This window comes from Engystomops pustulosus, chromosome 2, assembly GCF_040894005.1.
Source record: "Engystomops pustulosus chromosome 2, aEngPut4.maternal, whole genome shotgun sequence".
Classification (NCBI taxonomy): domain Eukaryota; kingdom Metazoa; phylum Chordata; class Amphibia; order Anura; family Leptodactylidae; genus Engystomops; species Engystomops pustulosus.
This window is the reverse complement of record NC_092412.1, coordinates 243,269,773-243,292,210: the sequence shown is the minus strand read 5'-3', so window position 1 is coordinate 243,292,210 and position 22,438 is coordinate 243,269,773.

The window sequence follows — 22,438 nt, the reverse complement described above, 5'->3', positions numbered from 1 at the left end:
ACCTGGTTGTATATGTAGCATAAACATAAAGGTTCTTGTAGAGATAGATAGATAGATAGATAGATAGATAGATAGATAGATAGATAGATGTGAGATAGATAGATATGAGATAGATAGGACAGACATAACTAATAGATAGACTGTAAGCTCTTGTGTCATCTCCTCATCCTCATAGACTGTAAGCTCTTGTGTCACCCATCATCCTCATAGACTGTAAGCTCTTGTGTCACCCCCTCATCCTCATAGACTGTAAGCTCTTGTGTTACCCCTCATCCTCATAGACTGTAAGCTCTTGTGTCACCCCCTCATCCTCATAGACTGTAAGCTCTTGTGTCACCCTCTCATCCTCATAGACTGTAAGCTCTTGTGTCACCCCCTCATCCTCATAGACTGTAAGCTCTTGTGTCACCCCCTCATCCTCATAGACTGTAAGCTCTTGTGTTACCCCTCATCCTCATAGACTGTAAGCTCTTGTGTCACCCCCTCATCCTCATAGACTGTAAGCTCTTGTGTCACCCCCTCATCCTCATAGACTGTAAGCTCTTGTGTCACCCCTCATCCTCATAGACTGTAAGCTCTTGTGTCACCACTCATCCTCATAGTCTGTAAGCTCTTGTGTCATCTCCTCATCCTCATAGACTGTAAGCTCTTGTGTCACCCCTCATCCTCATAGACTGTAAGCTCTTGTGTCACCCCTCATCCTCATAGACTGTAAGCTCTTGTGTCACCCCCTTCATCCTCATAGACTGTAAGCTTGTGTGTCACCCCCTCATCCTCATAGACTGTAAGCTCTTGTGTCACCCCCTCATCCTCATAGACTGTAAGCTCTTGTGTCACCCCCTCATCCTCATAGACTGTAAGCTCTTGTGTCACCCCCTCATCCTCATAGACTGTAAGCTCTTGTGTCACTCCTCATCCTCTTAGACTGTAAGCTCTTGTGTCACCCCCTCATCCTCATAGACTGTAAGCTCTTGTGTCACCCCCTCATCCTCATAGACTGTAAGCTCTTGTGTCACTCCTCATCCTCATAGACTGTAAGCTCTTGTGGCACCTCCTCATCCTCATAGACTGTAAGCTCTTGTGTCACCCCCTCATCCTCATAGACTGTAAGCTCTTGTGTCACCCCCTCATCCTCATAGACTGTAAGCTCTTGTGTCACCCACTCATCCTCATAGACTGTAAGCTCTTGTGTCACCCCCTCATCCTCATAGACTGTAAGCTCTTGTGTCACGCCTCGTCCTCATAGACTGTAAGCTCTTGTGTCACCCTCATCCTCATAGACTGTAAGCTCTTGTGTCACTCCTCATCCTCTTAGACTGTAAGCTCTTGTGTCACCCCCTCATCCTCATAGACTGTAAGCTCTTGTGTCACCCCTCATCCTCATAGACTGTAAGCTCTTGTGTCACCCCTCATCCTCATAGACTGTAAGCTCTTGTGTCACCCCCTCATCCTCATAGACTGTAAGCTCTTGTGTCACCCCTCATCCTCATAGACTGTAAGCTCTTGTGTCACCCCCTCATCCTCATAGTCTGTAAGCTCTTGTGTCACCCCCTCATCCTCATAGACTGTAAGCTCTTGTGTCACCCCTCATCCTCATAGACTGTAAGATCTTGTGTCACCCCCTCATCCTCATAGACTGTAAGCTCTGGTGTCACCCCCTCATCCTCATAGACTGTAAGCTCTTGTGTCACCCCCTCATCCTCATAGACTGTAAGCTCTTGTGTCACCCCCTCATCCTCATAGACTGTAAGCTCTTGTGTCACCCCTCATCCTCATAGACTGTAAGCTCTTGTGTCACCCCCTCATCCTCATAGACTGTAAGCTCTTGTGATCAGGGCCCTCACTCCTATTGTTCCATATGACTGTTTGTACTCTGTAATGTGATATTATATTTGTATACGTCCGCATAATCTGTAAAGCGCTACGGAATATGATGGCGCTATATAAATAAAGATTATTATTATTATCTTTGTAAGGATTTGCAACTTTTTCATACATCAACATCTGGATTTTTAAGATATATTAGGCTTAACACTAAAAAAAAAATGTAGCAGCGAGTGAAAAAGTTGTACATTTTTGAAGCAAATATTCATATGCACCAAAAAAGGCACAAAAATAAGAAAAAAAAAGAGAGAAAAGTCTAAGATAAATGACCCCCTCTGTTTTTAAGGTCAGGTCCCCTTTAATCCAGTGTCATGCTGTACATATAAGCTGCAGTAATGACAAGCTGTATGATTCATGGATTTAAAAAAAAAACAAAAAAAACCTGCGGACGGGTGAAGCACCCGGAAGAGTCGCAGGTTTTTGCCTTGGTCAAAAAAAAAAAAAACTGTAGCAGATGTGAAACGTATGACACACAGATCCTTAGCTACAAAAGAAGCAAAAATGTTTTTCACTGCTTCAACTTTGGTGTGAAGTGTCCAGCAGATGGCGCTCCGACATCACACATCTGTAGGTTACTTGCTGGATTCATTGGAGAAGAAATAGTAGGAAGCAATCTCAGGGATGACGAGTCGATCTGCGCTGAAACGGCGCTGTGACCGCTATATTAATAAAGCTCCATTATGGAATTGTTACAATTGAGCAAAAAGAACTTAAAACAATCAAACAATTTGAGCTTGAAATATTCCGATGAAAATAGTAAAAATTAAATAAAAATTGTACTTATGAAGAAATATAAGAGATGGGATTTTTTTATGGGGAAGTTTTATGACCTACATTCCTTCTCCATTGAAATCATTGGTTCAATGGAATTCGCCATGTGCTTTATCCACTAGTGTATAGTAATAAAAATAATAAAAATGACAAGTTCTACATACTGTATATACTGGCGTATAAGACTACTTTTTAACCCCTTAAAATAATGGCTACAGTGGGGGGGTCGTCTTATACGCCGGATATACGGGGGCCGCACTGTGTGAGGTGTTTTTTTTCCCCGTCAGCGCGCAGAGAGCCGCTTCCTGGGACCGCCGCGCATGCGCGGCAGTCCGCCTCTCACAGTCATTAGAAGAGGCTTAGTACGCGCTGACGGGGCGGCGCGCTGTATGCTAATGCAGCCGTCCTCTCACACCGGTCGGCGTCACAGAGCTGGGGGTCACAGGCGGCACTTACAGAAGCATGTCGGATCTTCATTAATATCGCAGCTTACAGTTATGATCACCAGGCACTTGCTCTCTTGTTTGTTTTGCAAAGTTTTAAGCAGACTTTTTTTCATTTGGGAGAGGGGTAGTCTTATACAGTGAGTATATACCAAATTCTATATTTTTAGGGCAGAAGTTGGGGGTCGTCTTATACGCCCAGTCGTCTTATACGCCGGCATATACAGTAAATGTTGGAGCTGAGCAGAACCAATAAGCCCAACAGAAGAATTTTACCCAAATTCTTCATCAAATACCATCATGTAAACTAACCCTTAGTATATCTGCACGCTTAGGGGGTCATTTATCTTAGTCAGATGCGCCTTATTTAGTGACTTTTTGAGCACATTGGGGTATTTGCGCATCTTTTGCGCATTTTACAAGAAGTTTGAAGGAGTTCCTCGCGTAGAAGTTTCCTGGTTTGCGCCTAATTTGTCTTTGTGTTTCTCTTGCTTCCAGATGTTTGCACCCTATGCAACATTGATTTGCGCCTATATGGGGGCAAATTATTGCATAATAACACCCAAGTCCCTGACCATGTGTAGGAAAGGCAATGGAGTGATTTGCACACAAATTTACAACTAATAAAGCTAGAAAAAAAAACTTTATTTGACAAAGACAAAGACTAATCAGGTGCCAAAAATAGACTCATAAAAGGCGCAAAAAGAGCTCCGGGAAGGGGGAAATAAGAAAAATGATAAATGGAGGAGTGGACTCGTACTTCTGGCCGTACTAGAACCTAAAAGTTTTGTTTGGGTTCGGGTGCCCAAACCCGAACGCTCACCCCCACTTGTGCCATTGGTGCTGGCAAAGCAGTGGCGCATGTGCGATATATGTATTGTTCCCTGCAACATCATCTTTTCAGGTGGTATTAAAAGAGTTGACACCCTCAGTCGTTTCAGGTCCGCTCCCCCCTACTATAGAACGCATGTAAATCTGCTAACAACATGCAAAAATGTAATATTCAGATTCCATATGGATTTGGGGGTCGATTTTCTGCAACTCTTTCCCACTTGTGATCGTACATCATTACCCGGAAAAATTCACATAAAATCTGCATTGATATATATTTTTTTCCTTTTAGATATACAGGGGCACTTTAACTTACCCGCTCCTGCGCGTTCCCCGATCTGGAGCGTCCGATGATAATGCCCTGTGCCGCTATTCACTAAGATCCTGCGCCCGATTATCCTGCATGTGCCACTTCCCCGCTCAGGTCCGACGGAGTTCACCTTCTTCCTTCCGGTGCATGTAAGTGCTTGGCTTGCGACACAATTTTGAAGTTAAATCCTGCGGTTTGTCCGAATCCGTCAGATCGTCCGACGGCACGCCCCCTGATTTGTGTCACATGAAAGCTGGGACCATTAGTAAAGTGATTTTTTTTTTGCGCACCCATAAATAGCCAATTAAAAACTTGAAGATTAAAAGGATTGTCCACAAATTTTTATTGATGGTCTTTCCAAAGGCAACAGGATAGAGGTCACAGAGCTGGTAGCAGTTGTCTCTGTGCTCTCCATAGTGGCCAGGGCACTGTATCTGCAAACTAGATCTCCATTCACACATCCCCTTTAAGTAAGACACATCCATGGGGGATTAGTATTTTTAGCCCAGAAAACTTCTCGCTGCTCTCTACAGGGAATTCTCTAAGTTAAACATTAAAACACAAGTCACTTAACAAAGCAGGTTAGTAAACAGCGTGAGGCGCGCGGCCTCCAGTATATTGAGGGGAATAATGAATGGATTAGCATATTCGCATTTTAATCAAAAGTCAAGCAAGTTCTTCCTACTGTGAAGAGAAGGATTGAGAGAGACGTAGAGTAAGTTTCTCAATTTAAGAAGGAGCCTGGTTCAACCAATAGTTGTGGCTTTGCCTTAGTTGACACATATTTTGGACAAAATGATGAAGCATTTTCTGCTGTTGGTCGTCAATTTGGTGTATTTGTTTAATGTTTAAATCTATATGTGTATATGGTAACCTTTTACTTTCATACAGCACAGAGACAACCACCAAACACAATAGTGTTTTACTTGGTGACATTCGTGAAGACTTCTCCCAAAGACAAATCCTCTATGGAGAATTGATGCCCGAACCATTAAAAAGGGTTGTCCAAGACTGTATAAAAAAACAATTGTAGCCGGGAGGGGGCTGCTTAAAAAAAATAAACATTAACTTACCTCCCGGCACCCTCCCAGGGTCCCTTGATGTCATTGTTTCGGTTCGTGCCACATGTAAACAATCAGGGGCACGGAACCCACGATGCATTCAGCTTCTGGCTGGCCAAGCCCACTAGCCCCTCCTCCCAGCATTGTATATGCAGGACAGGTGGGCGTTGCCTGGGCTTCAATATACTGTAGCTGAATATAAAGTGAGGGGGCTCTAACACCACTTGGTCCATATTTTATAGAACTTATCTGGTAGTCCTCATTTTTTGAACGCACCAATGGTCTAGTTTTTTAATTTATGCCAATTTTTATCCTTTTCAAACCTGCACCATGTATTGGGTGTGAAGGGGCGTAAGGCAGGGCAGGCAGAGGGCAGGCAGGGGAGTAAACACCGCAGCCTAATGACTCTACCATAGTCTCCACAAGAAAACTGGCAGACTACAGCTGGAGTCGCTACCAGGTCAAACCTCATCTAAACAAGTCTGACCAGGCCTCCGGATTTACCAAGAGGCTGAAGGGTAATTTTAGGAATGGTGTTTAAACACCAGTTTTAATAAATTCCCTCCAATATGTTAATAAATTACAATAGGGTTCACCATAGTTCTCCATTGTGACACAGGTGGGGGTCTTCTGTCCACTCATCTTATGGCTTTCCCGGTCATACATAACGTTTCCCTAAGAAATATGTGTAAAGTATATGCATAATTAGTAGTTCAAAGAGGCAAACGTCAAGTGCGAATGGAACCTCCAAAAGAAGGATCACAACAGGTCTCCAGAACGTTGCTATTTATTGGCAGTAGCAAATTCGATGAATGGAATCAACCTCTCCTCACCTAAGTATCAAGGAGATCTGGATAGTGACGTGTCTGGGTGTAAGGATCATCAATTACAGTGATGAGGCCATTCTGAAGTGAGGAGAGCTTGAGGAGAGTTAGTTAGGTCAATTTCTGATGACCTATAACATCTGATAGTGTCAGGATCGCTGGTGGTGGACTCACTGAACCGTCTTGAGCGATGATGTAAGCCGACACATGGGAGCGGAGTTTAAGTGGCACCCGGTATTCACCAGCAAAAAGGGTTGTACTTGCTGTGGCAGGATACCACCACGTCGCACCACAGGTGTGACTTTACTCGTGGTGATGGCCAAGGCGAGGTACAGAATTGGCAGGCAGAATCAGAGTCGTGGAGTCGTGGTCAGGCAGAAGGTCAGGCAGCACAGGATCGGAGTTGGGGATGTAGCAGAAGGTAAAGACAGGTGGCAAGGAATCGTAGTCAGGAACGTAGCAGGAAGTCACAACAACGGATAATTCACAGAATGTCAAAAAGGCTTTTTCAATGGCAACAAGGCACAAAGAACTGGCAGGGAGCACAGGAAGAGGCAGGTTCTTTATCAGGGCAGCAGCTGGCCAATGCCAATCCCAGCGCGCTGGTCCTTTAAATTTCACAGAGCCGGCAAGCGCACGCCCTAGGAGGTGGGGACGCACTCGCCAGACCAAGAGAGCCGTCGCTGGAGCCAGGAGAGGTAATTGCGGACGGCCTGGTGGGGCACATGGAGGCACACGCAGGAGAACCAGTGACAGGTAATTTCAGATGTCCATGTCCTGTCTTGGACAGGACATGGGCGCAGGTCATTAATGGACGCAGTACGGTAAGAAGGAAGAAGTCCAAATCCTGGTGTAAAATCCACACTGTTAACTTTTAGAAAAAAATTCTGATTTTTCCACCACCCAGAAATCCTATTTTCCTAACATGAAAACCTTTAATGACCAAAATCCACAAATTGTAAATAATGTTTCCTTGGAAAATAAATGTTCAGTTTCCTGAAGTCACTTTGCATCGATTTCAATAGTTTTATTCTCCCCAGAGAGACAGTCACGAGAAAAAAAATTATTCGGTTTGTGATTGCATTTTTCATCAATCATGCTTTGCTATTTCTGCTCGAGCACGACAAACACATCAAATTATTTCATAAATCTAGTCTTTTTGGCTTAGCGTTTGCTTGAGCACAGCCTGAATTTCCAAACACGAGAAAAATATGATGTGGATGTGCAGAGAATTCTCAGATATCAACCGGTATAAATGATGTGACAGAGGGAATTAGTGGGGCACCAACACGATACATAGCTTAAAGGGGCATTCCAGGTATATCACATTAACCCTTATTTAGTACATAGAGGATAACTTTCTGATTGGTTTGGGTATGAATGTTGAGACCCAAATAATTGTGGGGGACCGGTTCCTTGAAACCCAAATGAAGGGAGTAGCTGCTCCTGCATGTATGGCTGATGCATGCCCTTTAATAACCACGGGTTGTAGTGATCCAATAAAAAAAATAATTTAGGGGTACAAGGGACCCATGGCACTTTATTGGTGGGGGTCCCAGTGCTCGGATCCCCATTAAACTCATCTTCTCATCCTCTATCAACTTGAAAGGTAATGAATTAAGGTATCTGCAATACACCTTCAGGATGAATTCATGAGTCTTTATCAAGCATTTCATACACATTAGATGGTTATCCAAAATTGGAGAGCTAGGTGACCAAAGTCTAACAAATGATCCAACCATAAATGGGTTGTGGGATGGTTGAAAAACATGGCTGCCTTCTTCCAAAAACAGCGCCAAACCTGACCATGGTTTGTTCTGGTATTGAAGCTCATAAATAGAGAGGAATGGAGCGTAGTTGCAATACCACATGCTCGCCAGGTGAGGCACTGTTATTGGAAGAAAGCTGCCATGTTTTTATTTAAACACTGGACAACCCCTTTTAGGAATTTGAAGGAAATTGCTTGACACTTACTGAAAGAGGGAAGTGTAGGTGCCTAAAACTTGAAAGGAAATATTACCTGCCAAGGAACCTACTACAAGAACCAGTTCCAGGGCTCTAGTCCCACTGGGACTGGATGTGATGACAAAATATCCATCATTTACAAGTTGGCTTATCTAATCATTGGTTACATGTACATGACTGGATTGTGACTGATGAGGCCAGTGATTGACTGAGCAGTCAAATTAATAAAAGAGGTGGCTCCAGAATTATGAAGACCTTGCGCAAGTATTCACAAAAATTGGGAAAAGTTACAGGGGTATTCTCATGGATAATATTCATGACATATCTGCCGGATTAGTCATAAAGGCGTGATGGATGCAGGCTCCAACTCTTGGACAGCAATCCTCGACCCCCTTCACGCTGCCGGGCCAAATATAGGGCTGACTAAGCATGGGCTGCCACTGTGCATTCAAGTATTTTCTGGTCTAGACTTTTTAAGATTTAGACCTCCACATTGCATTTTAATAGGTCATTCTAACCTCTCCTCAAAAATAAAAAGAATAGATTTCCTTGAATTGTTTTTTTTGTTTATTACATTTTTGACCATCTTCATAAGAACGTCACCTCTAAAGTATTTCACTGTAGATGTCAACTTTTTAATAAGCCACCTAAAGTTGGAGACACGTTTTAGCAAGCAGAAGATAGTCATCAAGGTGTCTTTGTGAGGATATTGACACCTACCCTATCCTCTTTATCCCCTTCCTTTTGTTATGATTTTGACTTTAAGAAAAACAAATCAACTTTGTTGTTATTATATTTTGTGAGTAACATCTTTGAGAAGAAAACCCACTTGAAGATGATTTCAAAAGGCTTCCACTGTAGGTGCCACCAACTAATGTGGGAGACTGTCCATTCTAACATTAATCTATCAGTGGGGACTGTAGTGGATTATAATATAGGTGGTTTGGGGGCTAGCTCAAGACCTAAGCCTTCTAGGGGGCCAATGTCCACCCAAAACGGCCACCAAATTTTATACCGAGAAGGGCCATCACCCATGAAATCCTCGTACATCTGTTCCTGTTCTCAATACACATGTACACTAGAGCCATTTCCGGACCTCTATAGACCCTCCAAAGGTCCCGAAACCTTAGATTAAAACCTCCGAAGTGACACATCCTCCATTCCGAAAGAAGCTGATTCTAGTACCATATGTAGGAGGTGATTTCAGACTTGTAGGGGCTAAAATATTCATACAGCCCAGGGCCCATAGATGTCTTAATCTGCCCCTGATGGGGAAGAAACCTTCATATGAAGACATGGACACCTTTCCAAACCACTTTAGCCTCCTTGCCTTCATCATAACGTCCCTACTACAAAAATGCAGAAGAGCTGATTGTATAATGTTATATAAGACACGACAATTCCAGTAATACACCCACAATGATACCATCTCCCCATCTGTTGGCCACTACAAGTAAAGCAAAATGCTTTTGATAAACATTTTTAATTCTGTATTACATTACGAAATGCCAATTAAATCTTGGCAGGCGTCGGGTCTGACTTTGGCACCAATATATCTATATTTTTTGGGATGACATGTTATTGTTATTTTTATTAATATCAAAAACCACAGCTGTGCGAGTGATGCCAAGAGCAAATATTATCTCTATATCTTGAAAATATTTGCAATAATGATCAGTTAAGTCATCTGACATTGGGAAATGATAAACGGGACAAATTCCTTTCATTTCTGATTTGGCAGTGGTGTCAGAGAAATAGGATTATCTTCAATTAAAGCCTCTAGTTTGTGAATCCAATGACCTCCTGATGATTCTGCTCCAGTGTAAGTTGGTGGAGGTCAGTGGGCCCTAAAACCCCTAACTTTATGGCATTACAGATGTATTTTGCTTTTGTCTTGGCTCAACATATCTGAGATGAGAGATTCAAGATGGCTGCCTTGTCTCACAAGAAGGTCATAGGATTCAAAAATCGAAGGTTCCAGCAAGGCTAAAAAAAAAATCTTAAAAAAACTCAGGGTTTAAAACTTTAATGAATAGGATCTTCTGCCACCACCCATTATCCTGTTCCCCATCACCCTGCACCCCACCTAATCCCCCACAATCCCATATTTTGTAAATGCTTTGACAATGCTAACTTGTAATTGGTGCTGCCAATAAAGCTTCGTTGAATTTGACTGGCAACTTTCTGTATTCTTTAATTAATATCTTTTTTAATGTTTACTTCTATATGATTTTGACACGGAGAGATGAGTTTCTGTGATAGATATTGTATCTCCCAGTGTGTCTATGCGAATCTCCCCTGGGTGGGGGGGTATCCAACCATGAAGACTCCGTATGTCGTATGTGAAAACAATATGTTGTAGTATATACATCCAATCCCCAACTCCTGTAAATGAAATTGCTACCTCTGTGCATCAGTGATCATGCAATCTTACTTTCTTTTCAAAATTCAAGGATTAACCCTTCGCTGTCCATCACATTCCAAGATAAAATTATTGCCAAAAATACTTTTGCAGTAAAATGGCTTAAATGTTCTTGATTTTATTCTTACAAAACAGTACGGCACAAAATTGGTAACAATGTATACGCATGCACTTGAGTATAAGCAAAAAAATTTTATGCTGAAAATTCACCACTCGGGAATAAAAAATATATAAACTGAGTGTTCACCATTCTGATGCCCCGCGCAGCTCCTCTTCTTTCTTCTTGTGCTGTTGAATTCATAGTTTGTGCGCACGGACCTGTCGCTGACCTGGAAATGGCGCAGGTGCACATGAAGAAAGAGGAGGATCGGCCCAGGGAGTCGGAATGGTGAATACTCAGTTTATTTTTTATATGCTGGTCATACTGGGGGCTGACTGGCTATACACTGTATGGGGCTGGCTGGCTATATTCTCCGGGGCGCAGCCTATGTACTACACAAGGCTGGCAGATTATATACTGGAAGCCCCTGTGGATACTGGTGGGACTAGGTGCAGAAGAAAGATTTCATAAATAAACAATTCAAGTTTGGGTGCACCAAGTTTGGCCAAACCCAATCTTGAACATTTGGTTTGTGTTGGGAACGCTCTCCCCATCTGTAACTCTCACAAGCGGTACTGGCGGCACCTTTTCCTAAGGATCGTCTTTCCAATTATTTAATCAGGGATCAACAATGCTAGGAAAAATTGTGGCACGCACACACCGCCAGCATTTGAGTGTCCAGCACAGATCAAGGGTGTAACTGGCACAGTGTTGACAGTAATGGATTTTAATACAAGTGGTTTTGGCGGTAGCCCGGGTCCCAAGCTGTCTAGGGGGCCCATAGCCACCAAAACAATCCACCAAATTTTAAATTGAGAAGAATGTTCACTTATAAAATACTGCTCTCAATACACATATACACAGGGACTTTCAAAGGTTCTTTAATGGACCAGAAACCACCGATTGAAAGCAGACAGATGAAACACATCCTCCAGTCCCCAAGAAGCCTAATTATAATATACATATAACCCTGGGCCCAGTATTAATCCGCCACTGGGTATTGAGCCCAAACAGATTTGGCTCCAGGTTTCAGTAGGCCCCTGGGTGACAGAGCCTCAGTGGGCCCCTTTGCAGTGAACTCATGGCAGCATTAAAAATTCAGAAACTAAAACAGTCTCCTGTTCCCTAGGTTATTTTATATACAGCCCTTTCACACCCTATGGATTAATTAGATTGAGCCACCCTCATCCCATGGATTTCTTATGTACAGCCTTATGTGGGCCTCCACATAAGGCTGTACATAAGAAATCCAGCAGAGTGCCAGCCCTGAGCCCAATGCTAGTGCCAGCCCTGAGCCCAAACACCCACAATGTTTGGCATAGACCTGAAAACTGTGGGTTCAGGGCTGCACATTCCTACTCTCAAAGCTGTTCCCAGTTAACTTAGAAAATCTCCTTAATTCAAACTACAAGAATGTGTTAAAAATATAAAATTGATTAAATAAATTAATGTAATTTCATGAAATGTCCTTAAACATCCCCTCTCGCATTCATCCATCCCGCTTTGTCCCGGAGATGGGATTTTGTGACTTAGTTCTAGTCTGACAGCGACGTCTCAATGATGTCTAGAATATGAGACATGTTCTGCCCAGGACGGATCGTTCTCTCGGTAATGATAGGTACAATACAGCAGAACTCTCCATAGAAATCCAGGTTGCATGATGAATTATCTGTTTCAATTAGACTTTCAGCTATCACTTGAGCAATGAATGGAGCGGCTCTTCCCCCCTCTCGCTGTATTATTTATTGAAAAGGAGTCCAGAAAATTGTTTTATAGCCTTGTCACTTGTAAGAGAGAAAAGAATGAAGCGGCAGATAGCGGCAGGTGTCGTCAAACAAAGTTCTATAAACCCGAGATAACAAGGTAGAGATTGCTACATCATTTACTTCCATTTTCTCCCTCATTTTCGTGGTGCAGATGTTTAGCAGAATCCAGGTGCTCGTGACAAAACACATAAAGCACAAAACAAATACACAAAATACTTTGATACAAAATTACTTTATTTATTTACAGAATGAATAAAACCGGCCATAGTGAAACAGGTTTATCAACTTTGATTGTTATTCCCTACCCATAGCGGTCAAACCCCCGCGAGAATGGATGACAGCAACCTGGGGAACGGGAGTCCCGTTCTCACAAATTGGTGGGGGGGCAGGACTAGCATGTGAACTGCTCTCGATAACGCTCTCCTAGACAATTCATTGGAGTACCAGAGATACCAGAGCCAGCTCTGTGTTCAATCCACTTCTGTAGTATTGAAGGGTTGGTAGAATGTGAGCTTGACCTGCCTCTTCATTCTATTCAAGAGAACAGGAGCCCCATTCTTGTGAAATGCAGGACTCCATTCTTGTGTTTTTGGTGGTCCCAGTAGTTGGCCCTCTATCAATCCGATTGTTATCCTCAATTTTTTATGGATAAGGGTTGAAAATCAAAGTTGGTACAGCCCCATTGACATCTGTGGAGCCCAGAGCCCCTCAGGTTAATTTGAATAATTTTAAAGCCTATGAGGCTAGGAGAATAGCAGATCCTGCCAGAGGGGGCACACACCTGCATGTAAGTGTGCCTAGTTAGCAATATTTCACCCTGGTGGTAGATTTCCTTTAAGACCTTAAGCTGGCTTCTGGAATCTCCCTCCACCCCCCCATTTAAAACGTAGAAAATTATTGTAAAAGTTTCCCATGGTAACTAGAGTTGAGTGGACCAAAACCGCAAAGTTTATGTTTGTACCGAACTCTGTGGAACCAACGCCAAACATTATTAGAAATTTGGCAATGGGGCCAGATTCAGCTTCACTCCCCCCTCCCACACACATGACACTGCCAAAGTCGGTGGTCGTATTTAACAAATAAATATACTTGTAGCTTTCCCACCAGGATTTATTTACATGGCTGCATCGGGAATGTGTCTGTTTACACACAACACTAGTACAGCCAGTCTCTGGCCTAAGAAGTAAAGGGCACTGAGGCCAGTGATTGGGAAAGCTGTGTACATGGACACCTTCAGATGGGGAAGATGGGGGTCAGTGCTGGAAGCTGTCCCAATGAGAAGTTTTGATGCAATGGGACACTGTTTTAAGTACTTAAAAAAAACCTTCAACGTTTTTTCTGTTGTTAGCTTTTATAAGGTGTTTTTTTCTAATGGACATCAGTCCATTATCGACAATATAGGGGATACCTGTCTGGGCCCCTAACCAGTGAGGTAACTTGAAGCTGATGAGCCCAAGTGGAAGGTCTATGCCAGACCTCCTACTAAAATGTATGGTTTATAGTACTAGTTTTTTTTATATGCGAAAGTGACACTTTATGGGCCCCTTAGCCTCTTGGGCGCAGTTGCTACTGTACCCTCTGTACCCCTTCAAGTCACACCCTGGCCCTAACTGCCCAGACAGACTTCTGGGATCAGCTATCCAGTAACCAGTTCTGGAGGTCCCATTGAAATCAAAAGAGCACAGAATGGGTGCCATCGATTTCTAGGGGACCTGCAGGATCAGTCGCCTGTTAGCCATCATTCCATAATTCTATACTGTACAGACCTACTCTTGGGGTTAGCTGCCAATTACCAGGGGTTTAGCTTTTTTTCTTCTGCTATCTGGAGTAGATAGTAAATGTCTATTAAGATAAAACTCACTACCACCATATTCAGTTATGTTTGAAACAGAATACACCATGTCCAGGGTATCCATTCCATGCTTCAGTGCATTTTGCTCCACCCCTGAGGAGCCTTTCTAGAATATTTTTACCTGCAAACACATAATTTTACATTTTTTTAAAATCTAAACATCAACAAGAATTTGGTGAAAATATGTGTTATAAATTACTTTATTTTGAGCCACTTTCATATAAACTTGATCTAAGTATTTTGAAATATTTTTTTAATTTTGTAAAAAATTATGAATCCTGTCTGTATTTTTTCTTGTATTTCTCACAACAAAGGACAAATTTAGCAGTGAGCTTTTGAAGATTGTTTAAAAATACAAAATATACCAACTACCTTCTCAGGGGCTTTGATTGAATTAGATGCTCCAGTACCTAACTATGAGACATTACGGTGCAACTGGCTATGTGTCTAATTAGCCAAACAAATTGAATGGATGAAATGTAGGAGAATCGTGTTTGGCTTACCCCGGGAATTCTTAATTACATAATTTGTATTGCAAACTAATTGAATCTTTATGGAAATATACTTTCTTTGTCTGCATTCAAAATACCTTGGCGCTTGTGGGACTAATTTCCACAAGAGTTCAATTAATAACTCCTATGGTTCCAAAATGGAAAATATTATTGACTGTTTGCAAAAAAAAAAATTGTCGCTGCCATTAAAAAATGCTAATTGTCTCAGCATCCATTTGGCTTTTTTTGATATTTTCAAAAACAACATATATTGACTCTTTTAATCCTTTGCATATGTTAAAATATGTTTACAATATTTATGGCCCAATAGCTGATTCCATAAATTTTGATTAGAGGTTTTGATGGGGTTTAAGCAACTGTTTTGGTTATGATCTAAAATTTCAAACTAATCATTTTCTAAAATATTTCTCAAATACGTTCTTCCTCACTGGTTGGTCTTTTAGATACTTGTTGTTGAGTATTTTGGCTAGCATATGGGGTGTCATTGTCTTAAATGGTCAACCAATGTGAGTCAAAGAGGTATGGAAAACCTACAACCTGGGACAGGAAGTAGAATTGGAAAGAACATGTTTAGTTTGATATAGATTGGCCAACCAGATATTGGGTCATCCTTGTATTATTTCCTATGCATGTGTTCTCGATGCAGTGAATATATTTATTTGTTTAAATTTTTATCTTCGTTTTTTTACCTCTTTTATGGTTTTTACATTTTTTTCCCAATGTGACATATTGATGGTCAAATTTAGTCAACTTTTCCAACTTAAATCGAACCTGTCACCAGGGACCTAATTTTCACTAAAGACAGGTTGCAGAAGCCCATCACACCTACATTGCAATTATGCATTTTTGCCTTCTCTAAGAAGTGCATAACAACATAATTGTGTGTTTTAACTGGCTTCCTGACAGAATCCTCTATTTAGTCCCAGTGGTTGCCCCTGGTTCGGATGCATTTCAAAAAACAACACGTGACTTGTCTGTGCTGCAAACTCCTCAGCACAAAGGTGGGGGGCGGGGCTTAGAGCTGAGGAGTTTGCTGCATAGACAGGTCATATGATGTCTTTTGAAATGCATCCAAATCAAAGCCCAACCCCTAGGACTACACACAGGATTTTGTCAGGGTACAAGGTAAGTTATAATGCACAATTATATTGAAATGCAAATGCTTAGAGAAAGCAGTAAGGCAGATGTGCAATGCAGCTGTAAAGGGCTTCTCTAACCTGTCTTTAGTGAAAATGAGGTTCCTAGTGACGGGATACCTTTAATTTTGATTCAGTGTTTAAAAATTAAAATAGTAAGGTCATGAGAAACAATAGGTCACCTTTAAATCCCTTCATTTAAACCCCAAATATGCCCTTCCCCCATTTCTGTACTCTCTAACTGAATTGTTTCTTATTACACAATTATTTATATGTCCTTCTTTCTGTATGTCTCTAATTTTTGTCTACCTTTCGGTAGCTACTGAATTATGCCGACTATACTGTCCCGATCCTCACACTTATACTACGTTTTCCACTTTGTTGCCTATTGCCTTTTTTAAAAAGTTGAATAAAATACCCAAGGCCAGTATTTGAGCTGCCAACTGTTCTGCCATTGGCACTAGAGATAAGAGGAGATTGGGGTTCGGATTCTTCCTCCGCGACCGGGACATATTGCTGGATTGGCAAACAGCAAACTGGTATGGCTGTGATTGGTCAGTGAGACACCACTGACCAATCAAAGCCATAGATAGTTAACCAGGGCCATCAATTTGGTGGATTGTCGTTCCACCCAAGGTACACACCATAAACATGTCAGACAAACATATCATACACATGAGTTGGAATGGGTCCCTGTGCCATTGAATAGCCCACATAATGCAGACACATAATAGGGTCACCCCAATAATTGAGAATGCCTTAATATGACCTTTGCAAGAATGACCTATTACATTCACAGAAAGTAAGAGTGAGCCGAGTACAATACTGTACCCAGAAGACGGCTCGTACAACAACCCATATGTGTTTATCCTTTACAGCAATTCTGTTGCAACATTTAACTACAAGTTTATGGACAGAAGGCATTAAATCACCGAGAACAGTCTGGATTGTACATTGTGTATCCCGACGGCTGCAGTTTTGGATGGATACCGAAGACGCAGAAGTTTTTAAGCAAAAGGAAGAGGGAGTTCTAAGAAACGGCACACTGCTCCAAGACACGCCTGATAAGAAGGTACAAAATGCAGGAACCGGTCCAGTTGCCATGTGGTTTTTATTTTGATAACATGATTCTGGATCACAGTGGAATTTTTTTTTTTTTTTTTTTGCATTAGGACAAATTGTAAGAAAAACAATATCTTAAAATCACAGAAATAGAAGAATTTTACATGTCATAGTAAGTTATAACTTATTATACCATTGGAGCTTTGCCCTCCGTATCATGAATTTTCCCAGAAAGTTCCTAAATTATTTGGGTATTTCAGTTTTAATAGAGTTATTGATAATTACATCTGTTAGTTTTGTATATTGATTCAAGAAAGCAAGACAAGTGACAGTTTGAAGCAACCGGCAATGGGGGATATTGATATGGACAGTTTGAGTAACTAATGTTAACCCCTTAGGGGCGTGGCCCTTTTTTGTTTTTGCATTTTCCTTTTTCACTCGCCACCTTCAAAAATCTGTAACTTTTTTATTTTTCCATATAAGGAGCTCTGTTTGAGCTTGTTTTCTGCGTAACAAATTGACCTTCATAGTGATGGTATTTGATATTCCATGCCGTGTACTGGGAAGTGGAAAAAAAATTTAGAATGCAGTGAAAATGATGAAAAAACGCATTCTCACCATTTGCTTGTGGGCTTGGATTTTACAGCTTTCACTGAGCGCCCCAAATCACATGTCTATTTTATTCTTTGGTTCGGTACGATCACGAGGATACCAAATTTGTACATGTTTTATAGTGTTTTCAGACATTTAAAAAATTAAAACCTTCTGTACAAAAAAAATTCTTCATTTTGCCATGTTCTGGCACTAATAACTTTTTCATACTTCAGTGCACGGAGCTGTGGGTGGTGTCATTTTTTGCGACTTTTGATAACGTTTTTAATGCTTTCATTTTGAGGACTGTATGGGCTTTTGATCACTTTTTATAGAATTTTTTATATTTTTCAAAATGGCAGAAAAGTGGCATTTTCGACTTTGGCCGCCAATTCCCGTTACGGGGTTAAACACTGGGAAAAATCACTAATATATTTTGATAGATCAGACATTTTGGGAGACGATGATACCTAATGTGTTTATGATTTTTATTCTTTAAACTTAAACTTTTAATTTAAACTTTTACTTCTTTTACAATTTTTTCGTATTTTTTTATAATGTAAAAAAAAATTACCATTATTTTAGATCCTCCAGGGTAATTTAACCCTTCAGGGTCCGATTGCTAATACTATATACTGCAATACTACTGTACCGGCATTTAACATTAAGTCATGTGCCGCGGTCGGGTTCGACCACGGCACTTAACAAGTTAACTGCTGTGATCGGTGCCAGCACCGACCGGGGCAGTGACAGGCGGATGTTGGCTGTTTTATACAGCCACCACCTGCTGTGTATGGAGAGAGCTCAGCTCGAGAGCTCTCTCCATACACCCCTTGCGGCACGAGGACAATATAGTTCGTCCTCGGTCGGCAAGGTGTTAAAGGAGTTTTCCCATAAAAGAAAGTTCTTAAATTTTAATCCCCTAGTGATGTTTACACAATAAAGATAATTTTAACCCCCTTACTTTACAATGTTGCTCACTTTTATTTCTGTTTTTGCGCCTATGAGTAATGGTCAGTGTAAGATTCCAGAGTGTGGGCGGGGCCTCTCTAAGCAGACACTTCATGATTCCTCTAGTGCTGTGAGATGCTGTGTGCAGACAATGTGCTTAGAATGTCAGGGTACAGGTTTATCTACACTTTTATTTAGCTTCATAATATTCTACTATTCTCACATAGACAAAGAGAGACAAGACAGATAAGAGATGATGAGATCCATGAAATGGATATAAAACACAGTTTCTCTCTATCATTCTCTCTCTACTATATGCCTCCCTCCCGGATAAAGACCTGTCTGTAGCTAGTAGAGTAGGTCTCTGAACACTGCTGCTTGCCGACAGGAAGTGCCTGTGTCTGAGCTTGTCTTGTAATGGAGAGGGACGGGCAGGAGGCAGAGATTACTGCAGTGTGAAGACAAGAGAATCTATTCATGAGAAGAATCTGACCACAGTCAAAGATTTATGGTTGTATCCAGGGGCAACCAAATTGTATACACCGGGACCGATAGAGACAGGTTGGAATTATATCTGTGACATGCTGTATATTTGTTAATAGCAAGGAATTATTTGTTATTATATCTTTTCTTCCTGGGAATACCCCTTTAATGCAAGTTAATGGTCTATGGCTAACTAGGTAACTCATCATCAACTTAAGAGAGGAGCACAGCACGGCAGAGCAACAGGAATCGGATGGTAATCGGACTGGAAACTCACCACTCCTGGTCAGCCATGTCAGTATATCCCAGCAGAAATGAAATGGGGTAAAGTATGACTCTCTCTAGAAGAGAATCCATCACATTGTATTCTCTAGACGTGTTCTAAAACATGCTGCTTTTGGCGCAATAGACTGCACTAAACTAAAAGGGACAATGGGCTTATTGGTCCTACAGAAAATGTATTTCTCATTCTGGTTAATAGCTATAGCCCGTAGTTTATTTCTAGTCCAGTATCACACCAGGTCTCTGAGAGCTGAATACCTTAGATGGAGTTTGAACCCTTTTACAACCAAAAATATGAGAAGATTCACATCCTATTATATAAAGAATGAGACACTATCGATACTGACCACATAGCCAACAAAGCACGGGGGCAATAGTGAAAACCTAAAATATCAAAAAATACAAGACTTTGAATAGTTACTTATGTAGTTGCCAAAAGAAAAAAACTTCTTAAATAATAACATATTACAGTGTTTTCATGGTATCTATGGCTAAAGTTGGCTTATGATTTAGTGGACCTGTTCAGGTTTGAGTACTCCAACCCGAACGCTCACACCCACCATGAACACACGGGATCAGTACTGACACTGATTGGAGGTGATGCCTTTTAAATGCCACCATCGTCACGCCCTGGGACTTGGTCAAGTTCAGGGACCTTAAGTCTGGGTTCGGAGACCTGGGTTCCGGAACCTCAACCCATATTTTTTGGCACCATCGCGAATGTTGCAGTTCAGATTATGGGCAGTGGCCCACCATATTACCAGAGAGGCGGGTGCAGACTGTAACAGACATACTAGACATTAGAGGTCCAACCGAAGAGAACCCAATTTGAAGGCTTCCAGGGTAAATTTCATAGCTGTTGAAGGAGGGTTGTCCCCTGGAATATGTTCTCTGGTGGACCCAAGGAACTCTATGTTTATGGGTTCAAACATAGGGTATGAAGTGACCCATTCATTGGCACAATCCTCACTCTGATCATTTTACAGTCTTACTAATAAGCAACTGCGAGAGGTAGATGTATTTGTGTACGGGCTGCTCTATTAGACACCATAGCATGAAGATCCAAGAATGAAACCCATCTGTTTGTCATACAGCAAATATACACAAGTACATCTGCAGAACGTGTACTGGGAGAACCGGCCAAGTGCTGTACTTACTGATAGATCCAGCTATTTGCAAATGTGGGTCAGCAGCTGCGGGGTCGTAGGATGTTATTTGACTTTGACTTGACATAAGTTGCCTCCACAGCTGTTTTCTACTAATGCGGAGCTGTATATAACAGGCGACTGAGATTTACGTGTTTACGTATTTAAATCATTGACAAACATTGAGCAAAGTTCTGGAAGAGGAGTTTTCTTCAAAGAGGAAACGTAAAACTAAGATGAAGCTTTATCCTCGTTTAAGCGCATCAATAAAGTACATGATATAAAAGAAGGTGCTAGATTTTGGTGACCAAGATTAAAGACAGTTAGAGGAGCACTCAGTTTATGGAAGTTCACAGCACCTCTCATTTAGCCTACGATACGATGAGACTTTATTGATCCCGAAGGAAATTGTTTGTACGTAGGATCCGGGCATAATGTTATAGATTCTTGCGTACAAAGTCATGGCAACAGAGAAGAAAAAAATGTTGAAAAAGTGGAGATGAGTGGGGTGTGTGGGGCAGTGGTGGAAGTTTACGGTGGGGGGCTAGTTCAAGGTTTCCTGGCACCCAGGATTTGGTTATAGATTTTGATGGTTTTGGGATGAAGGAGTGGTGGAATCTCACACTTTAAGGTCTCTGACCCTGACCCTGATGATGACGTCATGAGTTACATACATGCCAATCCATGTCTATGTGTGAACACCTCGTTGTTGAGTTTCATAAGATATTAAGGGAGGATCTACAGCATTTTCTTTACCAGTTCCGTGCGTACGGACAGGAATGATGCCCATTTCCACCCCTTATGCCACCTCCACACTAAGTGCCCATGAAGAGTAGGGAAAGAGGCGTGCCCTGCGGCAGAGTGCAACAGAATGGGGCAACTACTTATAGCCTCCTCCAGCAACTGCTCCATCTAGAACTGCCTGGCGGTGCAACCCCAGACGGATATTTCCGGAGTACGGAGTTCCTGACCTGGTGGGTTCCGGGAGGCGGTGTTCACATCATATGCTGGCACACCATGCAGTAGACATGATGATATTATAAATCCCTCCCCTCCAGTAGAAATTCATCAGTTCATATATTTGAATTTAATGTGAATATTTGTGGATTCACTTTGGACAAATTTTGTATAAAATAGAGCAATGGAAGTCTAATGGATATGTCAAAATGTCAATTGATTTCTATTTTTGTCCATTTGTACCACGTCCATTGGGCTTGGTCATTTTAGTTAAAACTGAAAAATGTTCAAAAAGGCAAAAAAACTATGGGGGTCATTTACTAAGGGCCCGATTCGCGTTTTCCTGAAGTGTTACCCCAATATTTCCGTTTTGCGCCTATTTCCCCTGAATCGCCCCGGGATTTTGGCGCACGCGTTCGGATTTTGGCGCATCGGCGCTGGCATGCACGCGACGGAAAAAGTGTCGCGAAACTTGCACTTACCTTCACTAGGAATAGGCCGGTGAACTTCAGTGCATTTCGGGGAACTTCAGAGGAACTACCTTAGTGAATACCGGCCAGACCCGAATCCACCGCAGAGATCGCGCCGCTGGATCGCGAATGGGCCGGGTAAGTAAATCTGCCCCAATGTGTGTAAAAAGGTTTTCACAGCTCAATGCAGTCAGGCTTGTGGTGCGGGTTTAAAACTGTTGTTGGAGTGCACATAATCTAATGAACTGGTCGGGTACCAAGAAAACCTCAAAAATAGAAAAAAGTTGCAGGACCCAGCACTTTTCGTCATGGTAATGTTACAAAAACGACATCTTTAATCGAAAAAATGTTCAAAAGGTATCCCAAGAAAGGGACCCATAGAGGAACAAAATACACAGAATATACAGTTCCCAAAAGGAAAAGGAAAAAATGGGTGACTTTTGTAAGTGCTAGCCCAAACTTGAGTAAGGACCAGCATTTATAAAAGTCCGAAACGCGTCACCCGTTTTTGTCCCCTTCCCTTTTGTGTCCTGTACCTGTATACAGGCAGTCCCCGGGTTACATACAAGATAGGGTCTGGAGGTTTGTTCTTAAGTTGAATTTGTATGTAAGTCGAAACT